Source organism: Dipodomys spectabilis, unplaced genomic scaffold, assembly GCF_019054845.1.
Source record: "Dipodomys spectabilis isolate Male_0828 unplaced genomic scaffold, ASM1905484v1 ptg001716l, whole genome shotgun sequence".
Lineage (NCBI taxonomy): Eukaryota > Metazoa > Chordata > Mammalia > Rodentia > Heteromyidae > Dipodomys > Dipodomys spectabilis.
Window position 1 is genome coordinate 6,023 of NW_024872393.1, and position 10,989 is coordinate 17,011.

Here is a 10,989-nt window from a genome sequence, read left to right on the forward strand (position 1 = left end):
TCAAGCAACTTTATAGAAAGAAGAATGGAAGTATAATTCTGCTTCCAAAAAAAGTCAGACATAAGAGCATGGACATAACAGGGAAAAAAGTCCATCTTGAGAGAGTAGGGAATATACTAGCAATGAACTGGTGGCTAAGATGACATTTCTTTTTCTTTCCTTTACTTATATATTTTTTTGTTGGTCGTGGTCTTGGCACTTGAACTCTCGGCCTGGGCACTGTCCCTCTGCTATTCCACTCAAGGCTAATGTTCTACCACTTGAGCCACAGTGCCACTTCCACTTTTCTTGCAGTTAATTGGAGAGAAGTGTCTCTGGGATTTTCCTACCTGGGCTGGCTTTGAACCCCAATCCTCAGATCTCACCGCCACCCAGCTTAGGATCACATTTCTAACTCTACACTCAGTATATGTAATGTGTATGTTCATCTATCTTTATATGAATTCTGGAGTTAAAAATCTGGGCTACAGCTTAGACTTTACACTCAAAAAAATGTTTCTAGTTCAAAATTTGATTCTACTGGATAAATAAAACCTACGAATATAAAGGAGCCTGGGAAGTTCAGTTTACATCCAGCCTGGGCAGAAGAGTTTTTGAGACACTATCTATAATTAACCTGCCAAAAGCTGGATTGGAAGAATGGCTCAGGTCATGGAATACCAGTCATTGATAAATAAGATTGATAAATAAGAGCTTGAGGCTTTTGCATGCATACATACAAACATAATCATAAACACAGAGGCACTTAAATGCACACACACAAATGCACAAATGATACAACTCTCAGAATATGTAGAAAATTTAGAAAGCAATAGAAAATATATCCTGAGTAAGACTAGAATCAAGTGATAATTTTTAACTTAGAAAATCCTCAAGTGAACTTTCTTCAAAAAAGTTTGAGAATATTACATAGGTAAACTTGAGATAGTAAGAGAGTCAAGTAATCAATAGTAAAGGGATTGGATCCATGGAGGAATGAATCGGAGACCCCGCAGGTGTATTTGAAAATGTTCAAATCCTGTGTCAAATGTTAGAAAATCTTTGAAAATAGTACATGAAGAGTCTGAGAAGTCTAGTGGATAATATCACTGGAGAAGTTCAGAATTGCTAGTCTGTGTCTAGATTAAATAAACCATGAAAATATGGCAGGGCAATGTGATACAAGGCTAGAATTCTAACATTCAGACTGACAGGAGATTAGAGAGTGGAATTACATAGTGATACCTTCCCTGGACTAGGTAGTATAATTTTGTCTTAATAAAACAAACCAAACAAGAAAGGAATACACAGTTGGAAGTTTGGGCTAATTTTGTCACTATGTTTTGAGAAGTTAAGTTTCCTATTACAATGCAACTCATATATAATCCTCAGGTGTGTTTCAAATGCTGTCTGCATTACAGAACATTTCTAGATGTAAAATGGCTCTTGATTCCCATCCACAATTCTCTTATCATAATTCTGTTGGATTCCAAAGAATTGATGAAGGATTACAAAAGCTTAAGCCCAGAGAAAAAGCAAAGTTCGTCTAATGTATGTCTTTATAGATATTGCTAAATTAGAATTTAGATTTAAAATAAATGTTTTGGTTTTGTTTTTAATTACATATTCTATAAGATACTACAAAATTCTTTTTAAGTAGAGGGTTTAATTGACAAATTCACAAATGATTCTTGCATTCTACTTGCCTAGAATATTCTTTTAAGAGAGTTATTATTAGAACTTAGTTAATAGATAATTCCAACAGTTCATGTATAAAATGATAATGTGAATAATATAGACAGAGTTGCGAACAAAAAGATGATGTTAATTTATAAATTTAGAAAACAGCAATTTTTGAGGCTTTGATATAACATAGTATGAAGAGAATAATTGTATGACATCTTCTTTTTTCTACCTGTATGTAACACAGGAAGCAGTTTCCTAAATTATGTGCCTCTGTATACAATGAGAAAATTGCTAGGTTTGGGTTTGTTTTTATTTTTGTTTTATTGATTTGTCATAGGGCTTGAACTCTGGGCCTGGACACTGTCTCTGAGCCTGTTTATGCTCAAGGCTCGTGCCCTACCACTTCAACATCAGTGCCACTTATGTCTGGCTTTTTTGAAAAGTTTCTTGGAAATAAGAATCTAGGGAACCTTCCTCCCTGGGTGGGCTCTGAACTGAAATCTTCCGATCTTAGCATCCTAAATATCTATGATAGTTAAAAAGCATAAATATAAATAATATTTGCAAGATGTTCTGATCTCAAGAATACCAGTGGGGAAAAATGATGTAACCCAGTTTATTGTGGTGTTCTTTCCAGAACACGAAGTGCATCACATTAGCAGAGGTGTAGTATTTTTTCACAATAGAGATAAGCTATTTGTGATGTGAATTAAAGGAATTTTGAGGTGTACCCTACAAGTTGGAAACTGTTGGGCTAGGATGAATTTATGGCATAAGTCTTTGGATTGATGGTCAAAGAAATAATAACTTTCACTGATAAAAAATTGCTTACTCTTGAAGAATTAATTATTACAGGTGAATCATAGTTTTATCTTCTACCAGAATGTGGCTACTTTTCTGTTGATTTCTCAATCTGTAACACCCCACTGGAAACTGCATCTATTGCAGAATTTCATAACATGCCAACAGGAATGGAATGTTCAGAATTTGAAAATGAGTAGTTATCAGTCATAGGAATTTTGAAGAATACATATATTCTCTCCTCTTAACAACTTATTTACTTTTTAAAGTTATGGGTTTCCATAGAATTAAACTGTTTTTGATTTGAGTATGAGAAAGTACTAAATTTGTTCTTTTTTCAAAATATTGTCAAGTATATTGTGAAATTATTGTCTAGTTGGATTCAAGTTGTTTGTCCTCTGATTAAAAATGGGTAATTAATTCAAATTAGATGCAAAATAGTATTAATTTTTAAAAAGTTACTACATAAAGAATAATATCTACTATACCAATACAGTGAAATTTTTTCATGCAACTTATTTTTTTTTATGCAACTTATTTTTTAAATTAATTTTATTGTCAAAGTGATGTACAGTGGGATTACAGTAATTGTAAGGAAATTAATACATAACTTTTCAAAGGTGTTACCCACTCCTTCATTTTTCTCACAGTTTTCCTTCACCTCAATACTCCTCACAAGTTGTAATGTACATTTCCAACATATTGTCTTGTGAGTAATGCTATTGCATTGGCTTGCCCTTTGTCCTTTGTCTCGCCATTTTGTTGTTCCTCTTCCCTTCCCTAATTAAGGTAAATGTATACACAATACAGAGGGTACCAAAATCAAATACAGCTGGGGACAAACCATAGGGGAAAAAAATCAAAGAAAATAGAAATCACATAGTACATTAAAAACACAAACCGCAAATAAAAATCTGTTTCCATATCTTGGAGTTCATTTTGCTCAGCATCAGCTTATATAGTCATATATATGCATAACAAAGCCACTGGAAAATAATAGTTTCATGGACACTATATCATGAAGACAGCATGTTAACAGTTTTTTATGGTAAAGGTGGAATAACGATTGGCAAATTTGTGATTCTGATAAAGGAATTTCAAAAGAATTTTAAAATTATGCCAGGTAAATTTTAATCGTTCAAACTTTTTAAACAACTTAGCCTATTAAGAAAACTTAAAATTGCCTGGGAAAATAGGCTTTCATGCAAATTAATCCATGGAGACTTAGTTGAGAGGGAGCAATGTTGGTGAAGATGGCTCATTTTCACAATAAACAAACAAACCTCAGAAACCTTGCTATAAATCCTGTAGGTTCCCTTGAGAATTATCCTTACCCAGGACATATACTCTCACTGTGTGAAACAGGGTTGTAGTGGAATTTAAATTCAAATTTCTTTACAAAAGACATCAAAATTTGTGAATTGACCTTTAATTACCAAACAGAAATTCTCTGAAAAAATAATTTGGGTCAAAATATTTAGGGAGAAATTGCCCTCCACAATGAAAGAAGGTATTGGGTATACACTTTTCTGTTTATAATACTTTACACAATGTCTTTGCATGTGAAGCACTGAAACAAAGAAAAAATCTGATTGGATACCTCAAACCAATGATTTCACATTTCTAAGTAGCTCACAAAATATAATATCCTTATTAACATGAGATAGTAAAGACTTCTCTTATTACATTAGCCAAAAAGTTTTGGAATCAGAAAAGAATTGAGCAAATTGAAAAGGTAAGATAAGGTGTTCTTAGAAGCCCTAGCTAAAGCGTATTGGCTTCAGCTGTAGAAGGATTCCAAAACATTTTGATATAGATTTTGTTAATATTTTTGCTACCTAAAGTGATTTTACAGAGTCTATTTGGCTCACTACACTGCAGAACAAATTGAATGAAGACATGAACATAAATTCCACATCCAAATAAAAGAGTTTAAAAAGAGAAGCCATATACTTCTTCAGCTTCACTAGACTTGAAGCCAAGGAGGTGTGATTAATTGGAAATCAAGCAAGAACTATGAGGAGGACGTAGAAGTAGAACAAAGAAGTATTGTCTGTTGTAACAGACACTGTCATACAAGGTATGGGTGATTTAACTCTATTTTTCTCAATATATCTTGTTGAGCAAATGCAAGACCAAGAGAAAATAATCTATTGAAATAATTTAGGATAGAATAACTTTGTTCCTGATATGTTATCTAAGGAGAGACTTACGAGAGAAGATTAAAGTGGATTATACTTCCTCTAAGCATCTTGTTAGCAAAATATATCTTTGAGGTTAGAAGTGATTGAACCAAAAAGTGGAGGAGTAATTATCTTGTGGCCCTTTAGACACAAGAAGACTTTCAAGGTAAAAGAAAAAAAGTATAGCTAAATATTTGTGATCACAGCTTCTTGGACTGATTTTATGGAGACAAAGTTTACATTAGAGTTTGTCCTCATTAAAATAGATGTTGGGTTTTCTTAGCAACCAAATGCAAGGGTGAAGTTTAATGGACTCTCTTAGATAACTAAACAGCATGGTAGAAAAAAATGGCAAATAATATTTAGTAAATTAGTTTGGCTAATTACTTTGCCAGAACAAAGAATGAAAGACATAATTCAAAAACACTTGACTTAAAAGTATGAAGAAAGAGTACTGAAGAGAGATGAGAGAAAACATAGAGGACTCTTCTATCTCAAGTGGAGTAATGGGTTCTTGATCTTGTTTCTTCTATTCTATCTTCACAAGCTATCAAGTGTGGCTGAGGACTGGAGTATCCATTGCAGACAAACAGAACTCACAGAAGAAAATATCTGCAGCAGATGTTGGTGTTTCTTAACCTTAGACAATCTATTTAAATCTGTTCAAAATTCTCTGCTACCCCAAACTGCCCACTTTGAACAACTTTGTTTGCTTTTCCCAAGACTACCCTTCATTAACTAATTAAAATCTTCTCCAAGATTTATTTCAGATTTACCACTTCCTTTATCACATATGTACATTGAGTATTCTAACTGTACTTGTCCGTTGTTCCATTTTTCATTCATTCTATGGATTTCCTCTCTGGTTTCAACTTCCTGATAGTCATTCTGTTAAACTCTCTGTTAATACTTTGAAAGGTTTATATACATTCCATGGAGTTTCAATCCTGCTTATACTTGAACTGATGTCAGTTTATATTTCGATAATTCATTCATCTGAAATAACAATTTGCAAGACTGGAGACGTGAAGCCCCTAGACATTATTTTATTCTCATCCATTTGGAAGATTAATCTTTAGTCAACAAGAAAGATTAAAAATGGCTTAGAATATATTCCTAACTAACAAATTTTATAAATGGCGTTGTAATAGGGCTTGTGATTATTTTATTTTACATGGGATAATATTTTTTACTACCTATAAGTTTTGGGAAAAGAAGAAAACTACGATTTACTACTATAGAGGAATATGATAGAAACAAGACAGATTTTATGTTTGTCACATCTCTGATGAGTACCCTTATTCATGACTTTAAGTCATATTTCTTAGTATGTTAAACAGCTAGGGAAAACATAAAACAACATATGATAAGGCAACTATTTGTGACTTTTTAAAATGTACCTTATTAAGTGATGAAATTTACTTTATTAGCTAGTGTTTGGGTTTGAATTATGGGAGGTTGATCTATTTAACACATTCCTGGAAGGCACCTACTGAACAACACAAATGGTGGGTGGTACTATTTCTACAATTTTATGAATGGTTGAACCTGTTTCGCATTAGTGATGGGTAAATATATCAACTCTTTTGTAACTTGCACCCTAATCTTGAAAAGTTTGTAATGTCACTAATTATCATTGACTTGTCAACTGTTATTTTGGTGAATGTGATTTTAAAAGATTATTTGAAAAGGAATCTGTTTTCAGGAGATTAAATATAGGTTATCATTTGTTAGTGAATGATAACATTTTTATACTACAGAACCAAGTTTTACTGAATTACCAGTATTTTGAAGCATTAACGATTTTCTCAATTAATGTTTTTGTGAATTATATTTGACCTGTAAGTCAAGTTTTCCTAGCCTTGGTAGACCAATTATGGATCTATCGTTCTAGGAACTATTTTTTTGGCCTACTTATGCTGGACTGAAATCTTTCAGTAATTATTAGGAGAGGGGTATTAAAAATAATGTGTGACATTTGTGATCTTGTTCACTCATATGTGCTGGTCATTTGTAAATTGAAAATTTGTATTACTGTACTTTTTTTCAAATTTTGTGATCTCATCTTTCATTTTAAGTTGCCTTGCATTTCACATTTGCTTACTGCTAAGGATTGAGATGGATTTTCAATTACTTTCTGTTGGCATGTTGCATGGGCCTACTTGAGAAGTCTTGCCCTTGTTACTTGATGATGGGGATAACTGAAACCTGGGATCCTAGGACCCATGTGTCCTGCAGAAGAATAATAAGTTTTAGACATCATATCAGCAAAATTTGGGTATAATCAGTAGGAATGCTTCAGAAATGTGTAGAAAAATATTTTGGAACCTGTGAGTTAAAATAATAAACAGAGCAGGAGTGTAAATTCTGTTATAGATTAGAGGAAAACAATTTTTTTTAACTATGTGAATTCTGAAGACCAAGAACACTTACAATGTTTATACCGAAGACATTGCATTGATACTTTTCATATACTAATATATATTCTTTTTTTTTTTTTGGTCGGCCGTGGGGCTTGAACTCTGGGCCTGGGCGCTGTCCCTCAGCTATTCAGCTCAAGGCTAGCGCTCTACCACTTGAGCTACAGCGCTACTTCTGGTTTTCTAGTGGTTTATTGGACATAGGAGTCTCACGGTCTCTCCTGCCCAGGCTGGCTTTGAACCGTGATCCTCAGATCTCAGCCTCCTGAGTAGCTAGGATTATAGGCGTGAGCCACCAGCGCCCGGTCATATATTAATATATATTCTAAACACAATTATTTATATTCCAATCTATTTATTGTAATATATATCTATTTATTTGTCAAATTATCAATTAATTCTAGTAAGCTTCACTGTGTGAAATAAAATATCAGCACGTATAAATATAAAATATATAACTATATATAATATAAGAAAAAGGCACATGTTTTGCAATGTTCTGTTGTGGTTAGGGTATCAAAGGCAACTGTGTTTTAAAGTATTATTCCATTATTTCTACCTCAGTGTTTGGTAGAGTTGGACCTAAAGCTTTACCATTTGTAGATTTACAGCCTAGAGGCAAGAGGAAACACTGTGATTAAACCATTACCAATTTAAGGCCTAATATCAAGGAGAAACATATAGACTTCTCTTGTACCTATGAAAATATTTGGTGAAAGAAAGGCAGTAGTGTAAATTCCTGCCTTGTTGGATGGTATCCTGGCCAGGACATTAGGTAATCATGCATATGAATTTATTTTCACTTTCTTGTCTTTAGCTACTTTTAAAATGTTAGGTATAACAAACAATTATATTTTGATAAAATACCTTCTAGTCTAAACGATTCTGTCTTAACTGTTCATTTCTCTATAATCCCTCTTAACTAAGATTAGTTTTGTTCCAAAAAGGAAATCTATGCTGTCAGGGTAAGATATTCTGGTTGGTCTGTTGCTACATGGAAGAAGAGTGAAGGGTCAGGTAGACATTTGTGCCAGTAAGACCTCATTTATGAAATTTTAAGCTGCAGAAGTTTAGAAGTAGCTCTTAAGCAAGGCTTATTTTGAATCCATTAGCTCCACAAAGCTAACTCAGTTGATAAATAAGTACTTGAAAAGCCATCACCTTTGGATCTAGCTATAAAGGATTCAAACTATGATCAAATTTAATTGAAAAAGACTTAAAATAGTCATTGACAAAAAAAAATTGCAAATGTGAGCAATTGACCAAACAATGTAAGTTTTCCAATATACACAGAATTTTAGAGAATTAAGATCAATAGCATTTTGGGAACAATAAGTTTTCCTGGTTACAAACAGTCAACCAAGGATATATGCCTTTATAAAGACTGCATCATTAACTATGTAAATTTACAGGATATGACATGCTTCAGCAGCACGTTTACCCAAATTACAACAATATAGAAATTAACATGGCACTTGTACAAGGATGATATGAAAATTTGTGAAGTATGCCATATTTTTCATTCTTCAGATGCAAGAAATGAAAAACAGTTATTAAAAATGATTACAAAAATAAAAATGTAACAATACATGTAATTAATTGAACTAAAAGTTAGTTTGACATCAGTGTATTAAATCCTCACCTTAGAAAGGCCTTTACATAGCATAATCTTTACAAAACGTTTGAAATTAGATAACATCGTCATTTTATTCCAAAGAAATAACATACTATAAGGACCTAGGAAAAAAAGGAATGTTAAACTGTTTCTATATGGAATGCTATCTGAAATAACACATTTAAAAATGAACCTATATATTATAAAACAATGTAGAATTCAAACTATTATATCTAGGAGAGAATGAAATAGATTATGTATATTATACAAACAAAAAACAGATTAGATTAAAATATACTTTTTTCAGACAAAAACCAGAAATATCTTCAGTTTCTGTATTACTCATTTCAACAGATAAGTTAAAATGATTTCTGATTTAAAAACCACAAACTCTGCAGAAATCATTATAGATGTATACAAACAAATCTTGAATACATTTTGACATCAAAGTCAGGCAATTCACTTGAAGAATACCATGGAGTCCATGAATTTTTAAAGTAAGATATTGCTGCTGTTTGTATGGTGAAAATATTTTGTACGGACACAAGGATGGATTGGCATTTTTGAAATTTAAGAAACGTAACCAAACCATTATGACTTAGGAGAACAATTTTTACAGCTTTCCACAACTCCAAAAACGTAGTGATACATATTTATCCTTTTGGCAATATCAAATGCAGTTTCTTCAAAGTTCTTCAGACCTGGTTTGATAATTTGATAATATTAAATAGTAGGAGATCCAGCATATTTTTGCTATTTCTATTCCAAACAGCAAGATGCAAGGGGGTCAAGAGGACTTTAGTTTGGGTATTGCGATATGCATCATGATGAACTAAGAAAGAATCCAGTCTGGTATTATTCCACATATAAGCACTGTGTAGGGATGTCCAGCAATTCACAGTTATTGCATGAATATCTGCCTTGAGCCACCAACTCATGGATAATATCTAAGTGTCCACTGTAGGATTCCCGATGAAGAGAGGTATATTCATCATCATTCCTAGTATTCACATGAGTGGCCTTTTTGGAAAGTAGTCTCTGTACTGTAGTAAGCTGATTATTTTCAGCAGCCCATAGAATAATTTGCTTGAATACTTCTCCATTTTTTCTGCGAATGATATCATTCCTCACTTTTTCATCTTGTGCCTTGTCTTCATCAGAATTGCCTAAGCAGAGACATTGAGTACCAGTGGGAATCAGGTGCACATATATTCCCCAATAGTTCACGTTGGTTGAACTGCTCAGAAAAATCCAGTGAATATTCTACATCTGTTATTTCACCATGATTTTTTTTCTCTTTTTCCATTTTTACTATTCGAAATTATTCTAACTCTAGAGTAGAGAATTGATAGAGAGCAGAGGAAAGGTTTTCCTCCATATAGAAAGGTACAGACTGAAAATGAGGACCAGTGGTGTCTTCATGTGCAGCTTATTCTAGGAACGAGAAAATATGAAATAACGCCTTCTATGTAAATGATTTGGGAAATGGCAGCGCAAAAAGTGAAATGATGCAACCAAAAATATAAAAGCAAAATAAATTAGGATAATTATGGAGCAGTCATATTATCTATGAGAACCATGAAAGGGAGAGAGGAAGAAAGAGACAGATGTGCAATGACCTAGCTAGCCACAAAATCCATGCCTCGGATCAATTTATAGATCAAACAATTTTATTTTTTAAAAGAGATGGAAATAGAATTTATGTATTTATTTGAAATTAGTAAATACATTTTTAATAGCCTACATAAAGAGACATAGCTTTGACCAAATTACAGACAAGAATCTAAATCCCTGATAATTCTAGTAACAGAACTGACTGAAATCAGTTGAATATCACTTTTCTTGTATAGTGAAGGAATAGGTCCAGTCTAGGAAAGCAGCTAGAGAAGGCAGATTGATTGTATCTGGAACAAAACTTTGTGGAAAATGGTATCAAGGATTAATTACTGGTGATCCACTTGCACTGGTAGTGTGAATCTGAAATATTGCTTGCTGATTATGAACTATTGCTTTAATCATTGTATGTTCCAAGAAGAAAAGGTGATTTAATTGATAGCAAAGGATTAGTAATACACTTTGACTTCTCATTAAGCACCTTCAACCATCAAAATCACATGAAGACAATAGACAGGCCTACTTTTTTAGATGAAAACAGGTGTCTTTAAAAATAAGGTAATTAAGTATTCCTACAAAAGACTTTTTTTTACTACTGTATTATACAGTTTTTTTCTAATGTTGGGTAACAAATAATGGATCTATTAGAAAACTCTTAAAGCTCATATGTTCAATAGTGAGTTTTCTTATA

The 10,989-nt window shown here is 32.8% G+C and overlaps 1 pseudogene; it reads left to right on the top strand.

Moving 5' to 3' along the window:
- The first annotated feature begins 8,489 nt into the window (after nucleotides 1–8,489).
- Nucleotides 8,490–8,589, top strand: LOC122103098 (annotated as a pseudogene).
- The last annotated feature ends 2,400 nt before the right edge of the window (nucleotides 8,590–10,989 follow it).